A 23,748-nucleotide genomic window follows, 5' to 3' on the forward strand; every position below is an offset into this window, starting at 1 on the left:
AGAAGAAGGTGCTTTGACAGATTTCCTAGTCATTTTTTCTTTGATGTTTGTGGCAGTCCCAGACGTCAAACTAAGTCAGTGTAATATTGACCAATTGTGTGTGGTGTTTTGTGGCATGAAATCAATATGATCTACACCCTCAACATCACATAAAATTGTGTGCATGATATTGGCAGCACTGGTCTGATTTATGAATTTCTACAATGTTGGCGAATCCCCATGTTTAAATTTTTTTGATTGTTGTTTGCACTCTGGGTCATAGTGATGAATCCAAGTCTCATCTCCAGTTTTGAAATGTTCGTTATGTTTCTCTCAATCTCAGTTCATTAGCTTGAGATTCTCTTTTGCAACATTTAAGGCAGTGGTGCTTCATTTCAAGAGTCAATATTCTGCTCCCCAGTGATCACAGGCTCATGTTTAATTGTTCATGAAGAATGGACTCCTCTGACCCATGAGTAATCCCTGAAATGTCTGCTATTAAAGGGCATCCTTACTCTTTCAGTTCACCATTACAAATTGTTTTACAATAGAAACTTTTTTGTTGTTGTTGTTGTCGATATTGAAGGATGGCCAAACCTTGGGTCCTGTTTGAGAGATGTTCTGAGAATCTGTTGACTGTGGCATTTTAAGAGAACTGGCCCTGGTACAAGTTAACTAGAAGAAATGTCTGAAGGCGTATTGTTCTCTAGCATTATAAATTCAATGATAGCACAACACTTGATTTTTCACTTTCTGGCAACTATGTCGACTTGGTTCTGAAAAAAGAAACACACTATAAACCACATGTGCTAAAAATGTGTATTTCACATACTTAAGGATGCAGGATCCAATCTTTGACTGTGTAGAAAATCAACACCGTACTCTGCTTTCTTTCAGGCTTGGGTTCAAAGTATTTTGATCATCCTTGGTAGATGAAGCCTTCCAGTAATACCACTTGATCACATTTTGTAAAATATAAACTTCTTAAAATGTTTTTTGTTTTAGAAATGCACTGTATTAAATAGTTTGTTTGAGGCAATGAAACACAATGCCCTCCTTTGCAGTAACAGTGATGTGATTCCTCATGGGGCTTATCATCAAACCACCAAATGAGAATTTGGGAATTTGTCTTCTCAGGAGAGCTAGTCTGATCACTTAACAAGTGTGGAACAGTCAGTGTACAATTACAAAGGATGGAAATCTTATGTGGTGATGGAATATACCAAACTACATTTCTACATTAACTCTTTCAGGGCGAATGTCGACTTTTGTCAACCGCAGGGGTTGAGAGTGGTAATCAACTTGTAAACAATGACAAAACCTGCCTCTTATATTTTAGTTTGACTCACTTTGCTAGAATGAAAGTTAGTTTTGTTGGTTTGACCCAAGATTCCCTGCGCTCGATGAGTAGTGAAGAGCAAACAACTTCAAAAATGGCATTGACATCTGGTGAGAGATTGAAGCAAATGCACAAAGCAAAATACTCCATTGACAACGTTTTGCTTTGTTTTTGGACTCTGACTTGTCGAACTCCGATTTTGATGCATGTGATCTGGAGATTGAGCTCAAAAATGAAAGTGAGGTACTGGCATCAGTTGATCAAGGTGCTGAACATGTTTGTGTCGGTGACATGCCTATGACCATGTTTACCTGGGAGGAACGCCACTTACAATGACAAGAGATACAAACCCAATTGCGTTGCGCTGCGCCTGGAAGCCAGTGTGGTGCACATTCCTGCCGGCTGTCATGCCACCCGTGAGTGGCTTAAGCCACAAGAGACGGCAAACTGGCAACCACAGCACCCCATAACAGATGTTTAATGTTGATCTTTGTGTGAAACCATCGCGTTGTGTGCTTTTCTTTTTGGAAAAAATATTCAGCCCTCAAAGAGTTAAGGAAAGTAAGTAACATACGAGATGGGTATGAGTAATTATATATTGGCATATAATATAATAATTATATTATAGCATCATGGACTGGTCCCCAAAATGGCTCAGGGCATAACTTTAAATAGCCAAAATGAGAACTTAGCTAATTTGTTCTCTAAGAAAGGCTGATCAGATCATTTGGTACATGTGGAGAAGTCAGGATGGAAATTGTAAAGGATTGATATCATATGTGGTGATGGAGCGTCTGATGAATATGCCAAGCTAGATATCTAACTGTACACATCAATATGCACTTTAAGGAAAAGAGTTAAAATATGAGATGGGCATGAATAATTACATGATAATTGTCCTGCTGAGGCCTAGCTGGTCCACAACAGGGCGGTAAAAGTCTTAACTGCCATTCTTGAGGTGGTTGCCCACCATCAGCACCAACGTCTGTTCCTTGAGCCACAGCCCTACTTTGTACCATCCATCTCTATCCCTCAGCCCCACCAGCTCTGCTTCTTTATATGCTATTCAGTTTCACCTAGCAGCTACACCAGTTATTCTTAACAGTATAGCTCTTTATGATGATCCCTGTACTGATGTTTGTTGGGTTACAACAGCAGCTGCTGTTCATCAGAATATAACCCACTCATTAACATCTAAATGATATTTCTGATGTTATAGACCACCTTCTTTTATGTAATTGGAAACACTCACCCAACAGTAATTCGTAATATTATTGTGCCTGCTACTGGTTGCCAAAGTTTTAAAAAAACTAGCTTAATTAATTTATTAGGCTGCATCTCTCCAAGACAGGCCAGGCTGTTATTCATAAGATTATAGCACCACCAAGTGCCTTCAAATTCTGTTCATTATGTTATAGTTCCTGTATTGAAATTCATTGGGCAGCAACCTCATTTTCTGTTCATGAGGTTATAATTCCTGTAATGACACCAAACTGTTATTCATGATATCGAAGTCCAGCTGCTGTTGCTTATTGGACTAAAATCTCTGGTGTTTTCCCACCACAGGAAGTTTGTTTTCAGGAACCAATGAGTTCCTGTATGACACCGGCCCTGGCCATTTTCATGTGCTGTGTTCCCACCGCACAACAGAAGCTGTAACCTTTATGCAAAGAAGAGTGATGTGGTGTGAAGTGAGGCATATTCAGGAGTTCATTGGGATCCCCCCACCCCACCGCCACTTACTCCTACAATGCAGTGTATGATGTGTCACACCAGGAAGGTGGCTGTAAAGAGTTTTGTGGTGTGACTGGGAGTTCACTGGGCAACCCAGCACCTTATTCCTTCAAGGAAATCACGCCTTCCTGGGAGAGATTATTGGTTTGGTGCCGTGCACTAGGGAGGCTGCTATGAAAAGAGGTGCAATGTGAAGTGTGGCACTCCATATTCACTGATAATTCTTCAAAGATCAAACTTCTAACAGATGTGTAAGATGGTGACAGTGCTTATTGTCAACCAACCAACACAGTTCATCACCCAAGCCCCACCCACAATAGTTCCTGGTTGAACGAAAAGTACATAACCTGGAGCAAAAGCTAAAGACTATACCAGAAAGTACAAATGGCCTACGTTCCTGTGGTGGTAATACCACAAACGTTCTTGAGTTTCTAAAATGTTCCTGTGGTGGGAAACTACCTATGGTGTCTTCAGTGGCCTTCTAGCTTTAAGGATATAGTGTACTACTTGATAATTACTTGATTGTGGCCTCGCCTACCTTTTTTCATGAGAGTGCAGCATCACATTCAGGGCAACAAATCTTACTGTTTTATTCTTTTACTGATCTGATTCCTTTACAGCCCTGGGTGCTTTTCATAAGATTATATTTCCTGCAGTGACACCCTGCTGCTGTTGATGATGAATAGCATTGTGTAGTGCAGCCACTGCTACTTACCGGGATAAAGCATAGTTAACAGTCCTAACAGTTACTTTTATGATTATTGTGCCCATAGTGACCCTCAGCTAATAGTCTTATGGTTATAGTCTACTTTTCCTATTTACTGGGTTACTGCCTCATTTAACAGACCAACTTCTTATTCACAAAATTATAGAATCAACCATGAGTTCATGTTATGGTCTGTCTACTAATATCATTGGGCTACAAGTGGAAATGCAGTTCATGAGATGACAGCTCCTACAATGACTCTCAACAGCATTCATGAATCGCAGTCCAACTTCTGTCGCATGTTGGGCCACTGATACAAATAAGAGTACTTCTTACTGGCCATCACCTGCTAACCTTATAGATATAATCTACCATTATTACTTGTTGGGCTGCAGCACTACCTTGACCCCACAGACATAGCTATTGTACATGATATTATAGTTTCACCCATAGGTGCCACATGCTGTACTTAATGTTCTTCTACTCATATTTATTGGGCTATAGCCCAAACCTCTATTCATGAAGTTATACTTTAACACCTGCAGCAACACTCAACTGCTGTTCAACTGAGGAGGGCCAATGTTATGGCCTACTATTATTAATTATTGGACTATAGTTCTACCTAGCAGACCAGGCTGCTATTCAGGACATTATCTGTACCTTCCTGCCTTCAAATGATCTTCGTTATGTTATAGACTCTTTACTGATATTCATTAGGATACAACCACAGGTGGTATCAATGCCATTATAACCCTCTTAATGATACCCAATTGCCTCTGTTACTTAGAGTACTGTGTCTATATTATTGATAAGAATATTGTGCCCCGTCCCAAAGTTACAGCCTATAATTGTTTTTTAATGGACCACAGTCCCACCTAGTAGACCTAGGTGTTATGCATGATATTATTTTAGCACCTACTTGCCCCAAATGCTTTTCATAATGTTATAGCCTCCCTACTGATAATCATTGTGATACAACCCCAGTTGTTTCATGCCATCACAACCCTTTAATTGACACTCAAGTGCTATTCATGATATCATATACTGTTTCTTTTTGGGTTACATCTCAGCTAGGAGGCCCAACTGTTACTCATAAGAATAGTGTATACACAAACTCCTCCTCTTACAATTATATTCTATTATTGGTACGTTTTTGTACCTATAAGTTTAGTCCCACAACATCAGTCACAAAATGCCCATCGCATGCCTGGTTACACTATAGTTAAGATTAGGGTTGTGTAAGGGTTATCGGATGCAGAGGGCATTTTTCGTGACTGAAGTTGTGGGCAGTGTGGCGCAGTGGTTAAGTCTTTGGACTTCAAACACTGAGGTTGTGGGTTCAAATCCTGACACTGTATGAGCAAGTCCCTTCATCTGTCTGTGCTCTAATTGGAAAAAGAATAGAAATGCAATTAATTGTATCTCAAATGTTGTAAGTCGACTTGGATAAAGGTGCTGGCCAAATAAGTAAAGATAAATTACCTGACTTATGTCATAGATATTTCAGGACCCATTGTACTTTTTGGGTTACGGCCTCGCCTAGAAGGCATAGCTGCTGATTATGAGTTTTTTTTCCCCTACAAGGGTTTTTTTTTGGGGGGGTAGCAGTTCTTGTTGTCTTAGGGAGTCACAGATGGGGGGCTGTCAATAACCAGGGCCTGTTAAGGCCCATTGAGGCAATCCTTGTGTGATTGCTGGGATATACAAAAAATAAATTGTTGTTGTTTTTATTGCACCACCTTCTGGCCCCCAAATGATTTTCATAATTTTACATTCTCTCTAATGACAACCATGTGCTGTTCATAAGATGCTAACTCCTGCACTGACACCCAAATGCTATGTATGGTATTGTATTAAATATATTGTTACTTACTGTATTACTGATACTTGTATGAATACTGTGCCTCCTAGAGGTCTTACTTTCTAGTGTTAAGGATATAGCCTTACATTTGATACTTCCTAGATTATAGTCCTCCCTAGGTAGGCAGGCAGACTTTATTATCATTTTATTATATTTATACATAGAGAAATTTGTTTGCTGCAGGAAAATACAAAATATAAGGCATTGTTGCACAGATACAAGAGCATAAGACCAGATACAAAAACTGACAACTAGTTCTTTCGTAAATGCACGCACTCTCGAGATTTGTATAAAGGGCAATTACCTTTAACAGCACACAATTGTAATAATTACCTTCAAGTAACAGAATTCAAAATGCTTATGAGCCCGAGAATAAAAATTCTTAAATCTGTTACAGTTTACCACTGGGGATCTAAATCTGCAGCCTGATGGCAACAACTGAAATTTAAGAAAAAGAAGATGGTGATTGTCTGATAGAATCAAGTCAGGTTTCTTTCTAACCTGTTTGTAGTACAGCTCAGTGACAGAGATGTGCTGCCAACCATTCATCCTATCAGTAATTTTTACAGTGTTGTTAAGATGGTTTGCATAATTTAATGGTGAGGTTGCCAAACCAACATTTATCAGCAAATGTAACAACAGATTCAATAAAAGAAAATAGTGTCATTATGGGGGAAAAAAGGACTCGCCAGGTGTGCTCCTTGTTATGAATTTGCTCTGTTTTAAGATCAAAGGTTAGAAAATGATCAATAATTGTCCCTAGATATTTGTAATGCTTCATCATGTCCACAGTCTCCCCTTTAATTATTGTTGAGAGAGTGGTAGGAGGGGAACATTTAAAAAAGATAACAGCCTTGATGTGATCCATTGGATGTGTTGAGAATATTAGCAATACAGCCAGTAATACTCACTCGTTGCATTCTATTAGCAGGCCTAGGTGTTCTTCATGACATTAAAGCATCATCTACTGGCTTCCAAAATAAGAACTTGGGAATTAGTCCTCTATGAAGAGCTGATCAGATCTTATGGCATGTGTGGAACAGTCAAGGCAGAATTGGCAAGGATAGAAATGATGGAGCATCTGATGAATATGCCAAGCTAGATTTCTAACTGTGCACATCAATATCCACTTTAAGGAAATGAGGTTAAATGAGATGGGCATGAGTAATTACGTAAAAGTTGTCCTATTGAACCTAGTTGGTTCACCACTAGAAGATAAAACTCTTAAATGCCATTCTTGAGGTTGCTGCGCTTCATTAGAGCCAACTGCCCTTCCTGGTTATCCAGGTATTGTCATTGAGATTAAATGCCCTCAACCCCAGCAGCACTGACCATTTGCTTTTCACATTATTGCTTTTTTATGTGCTATTCTTTATGTGGCCCACTGAATCAACAGACTAATTAAAAGGGCAACCTCCCCTGGAGATCGTAGCAAAGGAGAGAATTAAAACAAAACTGAGTGCCATTATGAACAATGCTGCACATCCTCTCTCTGACACCACAAACACTTTCAGCCAATGAACCATTCTGCAGAAGTGTGTCAAGAAAAACTATAAAGAGCTTCTGTAAAAAGACAAATTTCCTCCTGGGATTAAATATCTATCTATCTATCTATCTATCTATCTATCTATCTATCTATCTATCTATCTATCTATCTATCTATCTATCTATCTATCTATCTATCATTGGTTACAACTGCACCTGCTGTTCATCAGAATATAACTCACTCGTTGACATCTAAACGATATTAATGATGTTATGGACCTATCTGTTTTATGTAAATAAATAAACTTATATAAAAGTCCCACCTGATATTTGGAATATTTTTGTGCCTCCAACTAGTTGCCAAAATTTGAAACAACTGGTCTAATTTATTATGCTACATCTCTCCTGACTGTTATTCGTTAGATTATACAGTAGCACCACCAAGTGGCTTCAGATGCTTTTCATAATGTTATAGTTCCTGTATTGGTATTTATTTGTTCATGTTATTTTCCCTCTGCTAATAATTATTGAGCTGCATCCTCAGATACCGCATAATTCACACAGTGATACCCAGCTACTAGAAATTATATGCATCATAGTCCTGTTTATGTTAGTTACTCAGCCACTGTTACTGATAACAATATTATGCCCCTAATGGCTACCATCTGCTTATCTGAATGTTGCAGCCTGCTGCTGTTTAGTGGATGACAACCCCTCCTAGCAACCCTAGCTGTTATTCATGAGATTATAGCACCCCTTCCGATGATAATTATATAGTTCTTCACTCATGTTCATCTGATATTTGTTAGGTTACACCTATATGCTGTTCATAATTGTTATAGCTTCTCAGCTGCCATTCATAGGCTACATTCCCAACTAACAACAAAACACATCAATTTATTTGTTTAGCACTCTTCACTGAGTCAGTTAAAATGCAAGTATAGTTTATACAAATTACTAAATACAGAACTGGTACACATTTAAGTGCAGATTTGTTAAAACACACAAAAAATAAGTTTCACGTAGAAACTTATTAAACATAAATCAAAACCAACACTATCTGTCCATCAATTAACTGATGAACCTTGGCCAGCTGACAACAGTGTAGATTAAAATTGCAAAAGAAAAAATCAAAAAATATAGTCACAGCCTTGAAGACCTCAGTCAACTACCTACCTGCTCCTGGGTTTTCTTTACTAGAGTCTGTGCTGGCCTTCCAATCTGAAGACTGAATCTTTCCATCTAATGAATTCAGCGCTCCTACCACAGTAGAGAGGTTGGAATCAAGATAAGGAGAAGATGAATAGAAGAGAGGAGAGTTAGTAACAGTCTAAAAATATTGTGAGTGTTGTATTTATGTAAAAATGACTAACAAACAGAAATGCAATAAGCACAGGTAATCCGCATCTCTAGCCAGGGTATGCTGGACTAATGTTGTTAGTCTTCAGCCTGGATTTAAAAGCTGAGATTGAAGGGACACCTCTTGTATTAGCAGGCAGATCATTCCACAGCTCTGGGACCCTGTAACTAAAAGCTCAACCTCCCACTATTGTTTAATTGAACTTTGCAATCTGTTATTCATGAGATTTTAGCACCCTCCGTCTCAGTCGTCTGTAGCTACTGTGCATGATTTTTTGCCTTCCTATATTGCATTCATTGGAATATATCCCAATCTAGCATCCTTGATCTGTTATTCACAAGGCTGCCCCCTCCAGTGATTTTTGACAGCTCATTCAAGCTCGACAAACAAATAAATTCTGTTGTTAAATGCAACTTTTTCCAGCTGTGACTTTTAGCTAAGGTAAATACTTTTCTTTCTTTTAGTGATCTTGAAAAGGCCATCCATGTTTTTATTACATCTCATTTGGACTATTGCAATTCCTTGTATGTAGGTGTTGATTAGTCCTTGTTACGACGCCGACAACTTGTCCAGGATGCTGCTGCTCGCTTGTTGATTGGCTCTCGTAAGCGTAACCACATTTCACCAATACTCACCTCACTCCAGTGGCTTCAGGACCGCTTCAGAATTGATTTTAAAATTCTATCACTTATTTTTAAATGTTTGAATGGAGGTGCTCCATCTTATCTCTCAGAACTTCTTCACTTGTATGCGCCAACAAGAGCACTGCGGCCTACTAGCCAGATGCTCTTAGTTGTCGTGGCAGAAGCAAAGGGGGGAATCAGGCTTTTGCAGTGGCTGCTCCCTTTCTTTGGAATGGCTTGCCTTATTATATTAGGTCTGCCCCAACATTGCCCATTTTTAAATTATTGTTAAAGTCTTATCTCTTCTCGTTGGCATTTGGCCCTGCAAGAGATTGACATTATATTTGTATGTGTTGGCTCATGTACACTCATGATATGTATGCAGGTATGTGTGCATTATGAGCTTTTCTTTTCTGTAATGGTTGGTTATGCTTGCAGTTCAGTGATATATATATAATATTGTGATAAGAATGAACGCCAGACATTGTAAAGGTTTGGGGCAGCCACCCATATAATATGCCCTGGCTGCAAAAGGTTGAGATTTAGAACAGAGTTGTTCACAAGACTGAGTCCAAAACAGAACTGATTAACTGGAAGCAAGATGGCGGCTTTAAAGGCCTGTAGAGGAAGTGACGTCATCAAGGGGGCAGGAACTGGAAGTGATGTCATTGGGACCAGGAGAGGCATCTTCCAAGGTGCCACAACTGGAAGTGATGTCATTGAGGGCGCCGGAACCTGGCATTATTTCCCGGGAATGGTCAGCAAGGAACTGAGAAAGAAAGTCAGCACACCTCACCACCCCCTGGTCAGTTGTGGTATTACCATTACTCAGGCCCTTTAGCTGCCTCCTACTCGCACGTGTGTGACTATATATATGTATATATATAATATATCATCAAAGAAGAGACAAGCGAGCCACAAAAAGAGTTGGGGCAGCCACCCGTATATTGTTTCATTGTTTCCAGGCTTCAACAGAGTTAAGTGTTGTGTACATTTGAGTACAGATTTGAGTCCAGAACAGAACTGTCTTGATGAGGCAAAGATAGCGGTTTTAAAGGAGAGGACAGGAAGTGACGTCATTAGGGCTGGAACCAGAAGTGACATTATCAGGGCTGGAAATGAAAGTGGTGTCTTCAGAACCAGGTGGAATTTCCCATAATCAGTCTGCAGTGGAAAGAAAAAAAGGGTCAGTACACTCTGCCACCCACTGGTCTGGCATGGAATTACCCTCATTCATTATCCCTTTAACTGCCTCCCACGTGTACATGTGTGACAATATATATATATATATATATATATATATATATATATATATATATATATATATAATTTTTTTAACTGGTTCTTTTACTTTTTATTGTACAGCACTTTGATTCAGTTTTGGCTGTTGTAAATGTGGTTTATAAATAAAGCTTGACTTGAATTCACTTTACTTGATGAATGCATTTGTACAGCGAATGCCTTCCTGGTCCCAAGTCCTGCCGGCTATACTTTGGTCAGCATGTAACCCTTGTGTTGCCCATCATGTAACAGTACTCTTGTCTGCCTTTCTTTTTAAGGCTTGTCAGAGTGCATCCAGTGATTGATTCAGCATAGTATACACTTGATAACTCTGCTCCAGGACTGCCAGCAGCCTAGTAGTGCATGTGAGCACTGGCTAATCACCATGTACAATTGCCTGTTGGCTCAAGTTGGTTGCAATTATAGACAGCATACACGAGAAGAGCAGTAATTTAAAGGTTATGTAGCAGAAAAAAGAGAGTGCATTGACAGGCTTTAATATAGCTAAGCGCTCCTGAATTCAGAACAATTCCTTAGAGCCTTAATACTGATTAAGAGAGAATTTCCCCAGGGGAAGTGGGCTTTAGAGGTAAGAAAGTAGGAGACGTGAGTGCTGTTCTTTATCAGACTTGTCTTATTTATTACACTGAGCAACAACACCAGGGCAATCAATGAAGCAGCCGTGCGAGAACGTGGCAAAGATAGCTGTCAGGACCCAGTCCTTTCGGGGTGACTTTAAAATAAATTGATTGGAAAAAGGTTGTAGGGAGGTGTCTATCTAACATGCCCTGTGACTGAACAGTAGAGGCGGGGGGGTTAGGTATTAAGTCGTAAGCATGTCCAGGTCAGCCACCACTGGCTTGTTTACCCATTTCTGTGACTCCATGTGAGTAAAACTGAAATGTTCCTCATTATTAATTTATTGTTGTAAATAGACTAGATGGCAGTTTTTCATTCATTTTTGCTCCATTTCTGACTGAGGATGTCCTTCCTCCATTCCATTTGTAGAAGTGTAGAGACATGGAGAATTTCTGAAACTGACATGTAGTCGTTAAGTAAAGTGGCCTGAGTGCTCAACATAAAAGTATGCAACAGCAGACACCATAATTACATTTACTGTATATTTTTTGGGATAGCAGGGCTGAGTCTGGTGAGAGATCTTCTGTATGAAGACTGCATATTCAAATTAGGTTAGTGAGATTAAGTACATTAATTGCTTTACCACATGCATTATAAAAGCCAGGCATAAAGCTAGCCCATAATATATACATTGAGATGGTGGCTTTCAGGGTTACCAGATCCTAAATAAAATTCCTGTCCAAGGACAGCTCAAAACCCACATAGTGGCACAAGTAACTAGCCCAATACCTGACATATACAAATGTATACGCCAAAAAGCAGAGGGTGGAGATTTGAGAGCAATACAGTAGGTATAAAGGCCCAAAGAGCTGGAGAGGAGGTCCAGGATGGATGAAAAACATAGATTAGGGTTATAAAACTATCCTGAAGGTTTTTATGAAAAAAGCCCAAAAAAACAGCAACCCATGAAAGTCCACGTTTTTCCCCGTAGACACAATCAAAAATAGTTCAGACCTGGCAACACTGGAGTCTTTCATGAAATAGGAAATGACATAACCTAACATTCTCACTTCAAGATTGTACCATGTTGTCAGGATAGGTGGCAACCCTCTCAGTTTATCTTACTGCATTGCTAATTGAAGTTTGCTGGTAGATGAGAAGAGCAGTAATTTAAAGGTTATGTAGCAGAAAAGAGAAAGTGCATTGACAGGCTTTAATATAGCTAAGTGCATATTAAAATGCAGTGCCCTGAGTTCCTTTCCTGAAATATTATACCAAACATTTTTTGTTTTTTAAAAAACTTTACCTACTCCATGTGGTTTTCAGTGATGGCCAAGAAATATTTCTAATCTCGCATTTTAATGTAGATCTGAACTAACAAAGTTTATGATTTAACGGAAGCAGGTTGTGACCAGTGCTGGATAGTAGCAAACAACATCAAAAAAATCCATGAATAAATCTCACTCTACTTTTGCCACATAGTCTACATCAGGTTATCCAGTCGTGCTCTATATTTAAGATGTGCAAAATGCATGTATTTTTTACTAAAATATTGTTAAATCGATTACTTCAGCAAAACAACCAGGAAGTCCTCTTCACACAGTGTTACACATTTGAATAGAAGACAGGACTCTTGGCCAGTATACTAATTTTATTTTACCCTCCTTATTGCTTCAACCATTGCACACTTCTTGTGCAGCACACTGGGGAGACTGGAGTAAGATGGGCTGGGGAGTTTGGAGTTATTCGTTGATTGCTTCTGAACCATTTTGGTACTGGAACTGAGGTCTGAAAGCTGGTATCGAAATCAAAGTCTTAATTTTAATGCTGATTCAACACAAATCCCCAGGCGCCATCCTTTGGAATGAACAATTAAGTACAGTAGGCCAAAACTGCTCAGGGATTCTGTGACTAATAAGACACTGAATCTGACTGCAGGGCTGAAAAAAATATGTTTTGTACGTAGGAAAGAAGCAGAATCTATACGAAAAAAACTCAAGATTATTCCATTCAGTCAGCCTAACCCTTACCCTACCCCTAACCCTGTGTCTGATCACGTACCATGTGGAGTTAGCACACTTTCTGCATGCCAGTGATGTTTTTTCTCTGTTTTTTTCAGCCATATCTCCAAAGTTAAGCTACTTAGGTTAAGTGGTATGTGCCATGGTTTGTACACCCTGTAATGGACTGCCATCATATCCAGGTTTGGTTTCTTACTTGTTTCCAATGCTATAGGATACACTGTGGCCCCCTCAATCTTCAGTTGGATTCAGTGGTCTCATTAGAACAATCTAGATGAGAACAGATAATTCATCCCAACAAAACTCACCAGTCCTACCCGCTTCATTCTTCCAAAATAATATCAAGTTGAATTTTGAAGGTCCCTACAGTGCTACTGTCTACCACACTATTTGGTCACCTATTCCATATGTCTGTGGTTTTCTGTGTAAAGAAAAACTTTCTAATGTTTGTGTAAAATTTACCCTTCACAATTTCTGAACTGCATCCCCATGTTCTTGTTGAACTCATTTTAAAGTCACTGTCTCGATCCACTGGACTAATTCCCTTCATAATTTTAATCACTTCAATAATGTCTCCTTTTGGTCTTCTTCTGCTTAAACTGCAAAGGCTCAGCTCTTTTATTTCCTCATAATTCATCCCCTGTAGTCCTGGAATCAGCTTAGTCGCTCTTCTGTGGATTTTTTCCACTGCTGCTTTGTCCTTTTTGTAGCTTGGAGAGCAAAATTGCACACAGGTCTCCAGATGAGGCCTCACCAGTGTGTTATAGAGCTTGAGCAGAACATCCTTGGACTTGTAGAGATAGATAGAGAGATAGATAGATACTTTATTAATCCTGTGTACTCCACACATCAAGGCGCTATATAACCTGACATTCTGTTAGCCTTCTTAATGGCTTCTGAACACTCTCTGGCAGTTGATAGTGTTGAGTCCACTATGACTCCTAAGTCCTTCTCATAAAGAGTACATTCAATTTTAGGACCTCACATTGTGTATTAAAACCTCACATTGTTACTTCATACATGTAATACTTTACATTTACTGACATTAAATTTCAGCTGCCACAGATCTGCCCAAACTGTCTGCTGTCCAAGTCCCTCTATGATGATTCAACAGATTCTCGATTATCAGCCAATCCACCTCAAATGGTATCATCTGCAAACTTATCCAGCTTGTTACATATATTTTCCTATTCAAATAATTTATATATATTAAAAATAGCAGCAGCCCCAGCATTGATCCCTGCTGGACACCACACTTAACATCACCAAGTTCTGATAAGGTTCCTCACACCCTCACCCTCTGCTTCCTGTGTCCGAGACAATTTTGCAACCACCTAAAAACATTACCCTGAACTACCTCTCATGTGGCACCTTATCAAATAAACTGCTCAAAAAATTAAAGGAACACTTTGAAAACACATCAGATCTCAATGGGGAAAAAAACAATCCTGCTGGATATCTCTACTGATATGGACCAGGTAATGAGTTAGGAATGAAAGGATGCCACATCGTTTGATAGAAATGAAAATGATCAACCTACAGAGGACTGAATTCAAAGACACCCCGAAAATCAAAGGGTGTCAATGATGTGGCTGGCTAGTCTGTTTTGCCCAAATTTCATTGCAGCAACTCCAAATCGTACTCACTAGTTTGTATGGCCCCCACGTTCTTGTATGCATGCCTGACAACGTCCTAATGAGACGACGGATGATGTCCTGGGGGCCTCTTCCCAAATCTAGACCAGGGCATCACTGAGCTCCTGGACAGGCTGAGGCATCGGATAGAGCGAAAAATAAGGTCACACCCAGAGGTGTTCTATTGGATTGTGGTCAGGCGAGTGAGCGTTGGGGCCTGTCAATGGTATCAATTCCTTCATCCACTCGCCACATGAAGCCGGGCATTGTCATGCACCATGAGGAACCCAGGAGCCACTGTACCAGCATAGGGTCTGACAATAGGTCCAAGGATTTCATTCCTATACCTAATGGCAGTCAAGGTGACATTATCTAGCCAATAGAGGTCTGTGCGTCCCTCCATTGATATGCCTTCCCAGACCATCACTGACCCACCACCAAACTGGTGGTGTCACAGGCAGCATAACGTTCTCCATGACTTCTCCAGACCCTTTCATGTCTGTCACATGTGCTCAGGGTGAACCTGCTCTCATCTGTGAAAAGCGCAGGGCACCAGTGGTGGACCTGCCAATTCTGGTATTCTATGGCAAATGCCAATCAAGTTCCACCGTGCCAGGCAGGCAGTGAGCACAGGGCCCACTAAAGGACGTCAGGCCCTCAGGCCATCCTCATGAAGTTCTGTTTCTGATTGTTTGGTCAGAGACATTCAAACCAGTGGCCTGCTGGAGGTCATTATTTTGTAGGACTCTGCCAGTGCTCAATCTGTTCCTCCTTGCCTAAAGAAGCAGATAGTTGTCCTGCTGATAGGTTAAGGACCTTCTACGAGGGGCCGTGTCCAGCTCTCCTAGAGTAACTGCCTGTCTCCTGGAATCTCCTCCATGCCCTTGAGACTGTGCTGAGAGACACAGCAAACCTTCTGACAATGGCACATATTGATGTGTCATCCTGGAGAAGTTGGACTACCTGTGCCACCTCTGTAGAGTCCAGGTATCGCCTCATGCTAGCAGTAGTGACACTGACCGTAGCCAAATGCAAAACGAGTGACAAAACAGATGAGGAGGGAAAAATGTCAGTGGCCTCCACCTGTTAAACCATTCCTGTTTTAGGGGTCATCTGCTTGTTGCCACTCTAGTGCTCCTGTTGTTAATTTCATGAACACCAATGCAGCTGAAACTGATTAACAACCCCCTCTGATACTTAACTGGCCAGATCAATAATCCAGAAGCTTCATGGACTTGATGCTATATGTGGATTAAAAAGTGTTCCTTTAATGTTTTTGAGCAGTATACTTTCTGACAGTCAAGATAAATAATATCATTTGCTCCACACTGGTTGTATCCTTTTGTTCCTTTCTCATAGAATTCCAGCATGTTAATAAAACAAGACCTCCCATTTCTGAACCCATGCTGACTGTTCGGTAAAACCCCCCATTCTTGCCATGTGCTTTGAGAAAGTCGTGCTACTTTTCTGCATGCCCCACTGAGTTATGCTATTTGATAACTGTATTGTACTGTCCAGTATAACTTGTATTTTCATGGGGTAACAAGCGTCTAATATTTGATACCCAGCTGCCCCCAAAATGAAATGGGCACGTCAGTAGGCCTGAAGCATAAACTGGCTGTGCAAGTGAACAACATCTCAAAATAACAGGAATAATTAAAATGTTTTCCTTACAATTACTAAAAAGTATGCTTGCGGTGAAAGGTGCTATATAAATAATGAACTGGTTAGTAATTTTTAGTATTATCCTCTTAACTGCAGGTGGGTGACAACATCAAAAGTGTAATTTCACAGTTCAGTCGCACAGTGCATGGGGGCTGCTGCCATCTACTTCTTAGGCTAGATTATCCCCAACACTGAGTGTCCTTCTTGTCACTCCAAGACACTATTAGTTGCCACAGCAGGGGCTTCAAAAGAGCCGACTACTGGCTTATCACCCTAACACCATCCCACCTTATCAGCTGGTCCTTCTTAAAATGCTTGTGGATTATGAAAATCCTGCCCAGAGATGCTCACTTGTGCCAAGATAATATTGACAGATGATTGGGTAGCCAGATGGGCACTTCGGCCTCATGGTTTTTAACTCTAGTCAGTATTTGGCTGTAATGATGTTTATGTTAATAGCAAAACAATAAAATATGTTTTTACAGACGAACGGCCCCCTGTAATTAGTAGACACATGCACTCCGGTACAAATCACCTTGTTAAGAGACTGTGACTTAGCAATTAGGGCACAAGACTGCACTGCATGAGGCTGCCAGTTTATTTCCCACCATTAACTCACCGTATGATTCTGAGGAAGTCAGTTTAATCTAAATATGGAAACTGTAGTAGTGTACAAAGGCCAAACAGCAAATTCTCAATCTAAAGACACCGTTCCAAATAAATTATAATTGAATGGAGACGATTGTAATGCTGTATGCACTTGGGATTCACTACCATATATAAAAAACTCATGTAAATAAAGAGATGTATTTTAAACCAAAATATGCTTCTGAAAATGTAAAGCATTTTTCTTTTCAGGAATGCCTTAATGGATGGATGGTCTTCCATTTCAAAAATTTAAATATTCATTCTTCCATCCTTCTTCCTATCCTGCTTATCTAAAACAGGCTCTCACAGTGTAGCTGGCACCTATCCCAGCATTCATAGTGAGGAAAGCAGGTGTCAGTAATAGGAAAAATGACTTTAAATCATAGCCATAAATTATGCTGCATTGGGCAAGTTTGTTTCTAGTCAGAAACATAATCTGTAGCTCCATCTAGTGGTGCCATTTTGTAAAAATTTTCCTATTGCTAAGTATAATGAGAAGTCGAGCAAAATGAACCCTTTTATTGGCTAACTAAAAAGATTACAATATGCAAGCTTTTAAGGCAAATCAGGCCCTTCTTCAGGCAAGATGCTAGGTGAATGCTAGGCTATTGCTAGGTGAAAAGTTTGGCAGTTTTATTTTCTGAGGTATGTTAAACTTTCTTGTGTAGCATGTCCATATGCTAATACTGCTTTTTCACACAGAAAATGTTCTTTATTCAACAGGGAGAACATGGAGGCAGTCACATTCCATGAGTTATGTGTGATGTTTAGGGCCACCGAATGTCCCACATTTCCTGAGAAAGCCCTATCCATGTATCATGCCCAATCTAGGTGACCCAAATTATTCTTAAAAAAATCTTTGTCCCCTATTTTAGGTGACTATTTGATTCAGTTAACTTGTGCACACTTGGGGCGCAAATTATGGCGTGGCATTTAGGGAAACTCACCCCAGTCTGTTTTGAGGGGAGAGTGGGGCAGGGAGCAGTTGGGAGCAAGATTATTATAGTTAATGCAAACTAAAATCAAAACTATTATTAAAAGAAATTTTCATAAACTGAAATAAAATAATTAACAAAACCAAAATGATACTATTAAAGTAGCTGGAAAGACTGAAATAAAATAATAATTTACTAAAAATATTTTTAGTTTTCATTTTTAAATGAATATTCTTCCTGCTAGTCCTTAACTCTTGTAACTTAGTACTAGGGTGTTGTACCGTGTTAGCCATTATGAATGTAGTGAAAAGTCAAGCAAAATGACACCTTTTATTGGCTAACTAAAAAGATTACAATATGCAAGTTTTCGAGGCAACTCAGGCCCCTTCTTCAGGCAAGATGTACTCTTATAACTTTTAACTCTAAAACAGAAAGTCGGTGGCTGGTGACAGAGGGCGGCTATTCACACAGCATTTGAGATGACAGAGAGCAAGCTCAACGCGGGTGCGTAAAGCGTGTGGAATAGAAAGTGATTTACTGGGCCGCCTTTCTTTGTGCTTCTTGTATATCAAGATGTAATTCAAACGCCTGAAATTGGAATGAGCTGCTCAAAAAAACCTTTGCCGTATGGATAGAAAAATCACGAGTGAGTAACATTTCAGCTGATTTCTCAGGTGTCAATAATTCACCTGCCACTTCGTAGATATTTAGAGTCAAAAAAAAACCCTCAAACCTTAACATTCGCCTGAATTTCATTACAAAATTGGCCCATTGTGGGCAATAAAAGGAAAAGATTAAAAGTGCCAACAGTCAGCACACTTTTGTTTAGCTCAAATGACATAGAAAATATTTTTAAAATTAAACAATTGTATATTCAGTATCTGGTTTTCATTCTGTTTTTATCTGACAAAAACAAAACCAGATAGTAAACCACATTGTGTAGTAAGCGTCCACTCACATTAAACTCATGTTATATCCAAACTCATTAAGTGTACAGTTCTGTCTGATTGTGACACAAAACTAAACTCCACAGTAGCTCCGTGCCATAATTACTTAAACTAAAACTGAAACTAATAGATATAAAAATAAAACAAGAAATGTCTTTCTGAAATAAAAACGAAATTTAAATTAAAAATACACGATGAAGGAAAGCTAAAACTAAACTGAATTTCCAAGTAAAGTCAGAAAAAATCTAGAAATAAAAACTAATATAAAAAGACAAAACTATAATAACCTTGGTTGGGAGTATAGGGGGGATCTCCGAAAACTATACTAATAATTGTGATGGTTTAGAATAGATCTTAAAAAAACACTGTTTATTAAACCAAGTATTGATTTAAAGTTCTACTTTTAGAGAGAAACTCCTATTACTTAATCTCTTTGGTTTCCAGTTATCTTTTTTTAAGGATTACTTCTCCAAAATAATAATTTTTTCAAATGTTACTTACCCCATGCAGCTTGCACTTATGGCCAAGCAAAATTTTTAATCTCAAATTTTCATGCAGAACTGAGCTAAGAACGTTTATGCTGTAATGGAAGTAAGTGGTGACCAGTGCTGGAAAACGGCAAACAATATAAAAATTTCCAGATCAGTAGACTTTGTGTGCCTTTCACGCTGAGCTGGCAGGTCATCGGCTTCTAAATTCCAGTCTGGGGAGCTTGTGATAGAGAGCATTTTGCCATTGTGACATTAGCACCGATGGTTAATTGCCACTTCTAAATTGGCACAGTGAAACTGGGCATGAGTGGAGACCACACTGAGCTGGCCTGTCATCCAAGGTGAATTCCTGCTTTTAACCCAGTATGCCAGGAAAGGTTCCAGCTCCATGCAATTAACTAAAAAAAAATAAGATTCAAAAAATGGTTTTAGTGATTCTTTACAGGCTTCATTCAGGTGGTTAGCTGGTTTCCCTGTAGGTTTACATGGTATATCAGTACGGAAACTCCAAATTTTAAAGCAATATGGTAGCAACATTTTGGGATTTTAAAATACTGCAAGTCTACTTTACCTGTCCTCTCAATCCCTCAAAATTCCCTTGACAACTTGGCATTGTATAAGTCAGGAAAAAAAAAAACGTCCACACTGGAGACGTTTCCGAAATGAAACCACAGTCTGTGCTGCATTTGAGACTTCACAGGGAAACCAACAATGCCCAAGCCCATTTTTGTTTCAGTACAGTTGTGACTTCATGGAAGACCCTCAGTTATTGCTTCAGTGTGATTGTGATTTCATTGGGGACCCTTCCCTTTTATTATTTTGGCTAAAATGAGACTTGACAGAGGATCTCAAATCTCAAGATTTGGACTTCAATGGGGAGCCCACTGGTTCAACACAAACAACACTAAACAGGGCACCCCTCTGCCCCCCCTTTATTGCTTCAATGATTGCATACTTCTTCTTTCGGCTGCTCCCATTAGGGGTTGTCCACAGCGGAATATCTTCTTCCATATCTTTCTTGCTCTGTCACACCCATCACCTGCATGTCCTCTCTCACCACATCCATAAACCTTCTCTTAGGCCTTCCTCTTTTCCTCTTCCCTGGCAGCTCTATCCTTAGCACCCTTCTCTCATTATACCCCTCATCTCTCCTCTGCACATGTCCAAACCAACACAATCTCGCCTCTCTGACTTTGTCTCCCAACCGTCCAACTTGCGCTGATCCTCTAATGCCCTCATTTCTAGTCCTGTCCATCCTCGTCACACCCAATGCAAATCTTAACATCTTTAACTCTGTCACCTCCAGCTCTGTCTCCTGCTTTTTGGTCAGTGCCACCGTCTCCAGCCCATATAACATAGCTGGTCTCACTACTGTCCTGTAGACCTTCCCTTTCACTCTTGCTGATACCCGTCTGTCACAAATCACTCCTGACATTCTTCTCCACCCATTCCACCCTGCCTGCACTCTCTTTTTCACTTCTCTTCCACAATCCCCATTACTCTGTACTGTTGATCCGAAGTATTTAAACTCATCCACCTTTGCCAACTCTACTCCCTTCATCCTCACCATTCCACTGACCTCCCTCTCATTCATACACATGTATTCTGTCTTGGTGGTCCTACTTACCTTCATTCCTCTCCTTTCTGCAGCATATCTCCACCTTTCCAGGGTCTCCTCAACCTGCTTCCTACTATCACTACAGATCACAATGTCATACTACATGCCTTAATGCCACTGCATGTCACACCAGGGAGACTGGAGTAAGATGAGCGGATTTTGGAGTTATCCATTATTTGTTTGGGTACCGATACTGAGGTCCGAAAGCTGGAATCGATACTGAACTCAGAATTTTAGCACCAATCCAATACTAAACCTGAGTCACCATCTTTCAGTTTCAATAATTACAGTAAGTGCAGTAAGCCAAAGTTTCCCAGGGACTAACTGGGCATTGAGTCTGACCACAGGGCTCCAAAAATTACGATTTGTTTTGTAGGAAAGAAATAGAATCTGTACAAAAAAAAGGCAGGTTTATTCAGTTCAATTAGGAATTCCGCTCTTTGTTCCTGTAATCTTTCTGCTGTGTCAGGAATTCTTTTCAGGCAACATTTTACTTTGCTGAAAGAATGAATCAAGAGGGTTAGAGCCCATCAGACCTTCAAATGTTTTGTTTCCCAGAATATTTTACTAAAACCAGCTACTTGATGACGAACACAATAATATTACCATGTGACAGTGGCACTGATGTACTGATGAGATGTTCTCTGGCTAATAAAAAGAGGCACTTGAAGAACAGAATTAAAGTGAAGGCAGAAAGCTAACAGTCTCCTGTGCACTGACTCATGGCAGCAGTGTCTTTGTGCATTTCAAAGAGAAGTAAAATTCGGATCATTAATTTCTGAGACAACAGACAGAGAGAGCTCAAGTGAGCCATCTGATTAAATAAGAGGTTCAGTTAGCAGCAAGTTTGACATTAAATTAAGGAATCAGTAGAAGTGAAGGCCTGCATCCATTGCGGATTTCTACGACCAGTCCTGTCCACCTCAGTTACAATATAAAGAAGCTTATTTACTGCTAGGACTGGTGGTATAGAAACACTGAACATGCAGTGAAAGTGAGGCACTTCATAGGAAAAGGCAGGCTCTGCATTCAGAACTCAACCTCTTAACAACTAAAGACACTGAACTGGAATTCAATGAGGAGGCAACTAAGGATACGACTAGTGGAGCAGATGATATTATTTATCTTGACTTTCAGAAAGCATTTGATGAGGTGCCACATGAGAGGTTGGGCATTAAATTACAAGAAGTGGGAGTTCAGGGTGATGTTTTTAGACGGGTGCAGAATTGGCTCAGGCACAGGAAGCAGAGGGTAAAGGTGTGATGAACCTCAACAGAACTGGGCGATGTTAAGAGTGGAGACCAGCAGGGGGCAGTGCTAGGGCTGCTGCTATTTTAATATATATAAATGATTTAGATAGGAATATAAGCACCTAATTTTGTTGTATTTGTTACAATGACAATAAAGATATTCTGATTCTGAAGCTGGTTAAATTTGCAGATGATACCAAGATAGGTGGATTAGCAGATAATTTGGAATCCGTTGTATCATTACAGAAGGACTTGGACAGTAGACAGGCTTGGGCAGATTTGTGGACGATGAAATGTAAATGTAAAGTATTACACATAGGAAGTAAAAATGTTAGGTCTGAGTAAACAATGGGTGGTCGGAAAATCCAGAGGACACCTTATGAGAAGGATTTAGGAGTCATAGTGGACTCTAAGCTATCGACTTTCTGACAGTGTCCAGAAGCCATTAAGAAGGCTAACAGAATGTTGCGTTATATATAACGCCTTGATGCGTGGAGTACAAGTCACAGGAGGTTCTGCTCAACCTTTATAATGCAATGGTGAGGCCTCATCTTGAGTACTGAGTGCAGTTTTGGTCTCCAGGCTACAAAAAGGACATAGCAGCACTAGAGAAGGTCCAGAGAAGAGCGACTAGGCTGATTCAGGACTACAGGGGATGAGTTATGAGGAAAGATTAAAAGAGCTGCGCCTATACAGTTTAAGCAAAAGAACATTAAGAGGTGACATGATTGAAGTGTTTAAAATTATGAAGAGAATTAGTACAGTGGATCGAGACGGTTATTTTAAAATGAGTTCATCAAGAACCAGGGGACACAGTTGGAAACTTTTTAAATTTAAATTTCACACAAACATTAGGAAGTTTTTCGTTACACAAAGAACTATAGACACTTGGAATAAGCGACCAAGTAGTGTGGTAGACAGTAAGACTTTAGGGACTTTCAAAACTCGACTTGATGTTTTTTTGGAAGAAATAAGTGGATAGGACTGGCGAGCTTTGTTGGGCTGAATGGCCTGTTCTCGTCTGGATTGTTCTAATGAACAACTCATATTTAAATCAAGGCACCATTATTATGAACATGGAAAGAAAGTTAATACGATCTTAGCTCAACTAATCCACAAGCAAGAAGTTCACAATGCAGCCCCAGCAATCACCAACACAAACAGAGACAAAATCATTGACCATAAAAAATATAATGCACACATGAACATGCAGTGAAAATATTGTACAGGGTACAATAAAACAGTGTAGCACACATGACAAGAAACAGGAAATATCAATATGCGATGATAAACAGAATATTCACAGCACAATGAGGAATAATGTGCTAAATTGTGTTGACCATCAAATTTGCCAAAGCGTTTTTTTAATAGAATATTTGCCAGGTTCACAGGTGAACTTAGGCAGTGAAATTTTTCTCTGAAAATCTGCAGGGTGGCCAGCTTAAGCGAACTTTTTTTTTTTCCCAGAGCCCCATAATGCTTTGCGAGGCCAGCGTGACATCACAGAGAGTGGGTTAACTGCCAATATTGGATGGGACAGCCCCCTCGAGTATGTAATGCTGATATCTTGCATCACAAGCTCAGAGTCTCCC

At 39.8% G+C, this 23,748-nt stretch overlaps 1 protein-coding gene across 2 annotated transcripts in view; it reads left to right on the forward strand.

The window, feature by feature from the left end:
- phf19 (PHD finger protein 19) overlaps positions 1-23,748 on the forward strand; it is a 127,915-nt gene that overhangs the window by 96,693 nt on the left and 7,474 nt on the right. The gene's annotated exons all lie outside the window — the stretch shown is intronic.

Source organism: Erpetoichthys calabaricus, chromosome 9 (genome assembly GCF_900747795.2).
Source record: "Erpetoichthys calabaricus chromosome 9, fErpCal1.3, whole genome shotgun sequence".
In the NCBI taxonomy this organism is placed as follows: domain Eukaryota; kingdom Metazoa; phylum Chordata; class Cladistia; order Polypteriformes; family Polypteridae; genus Erpetoichthys; species Erpetoichthys calabaricus.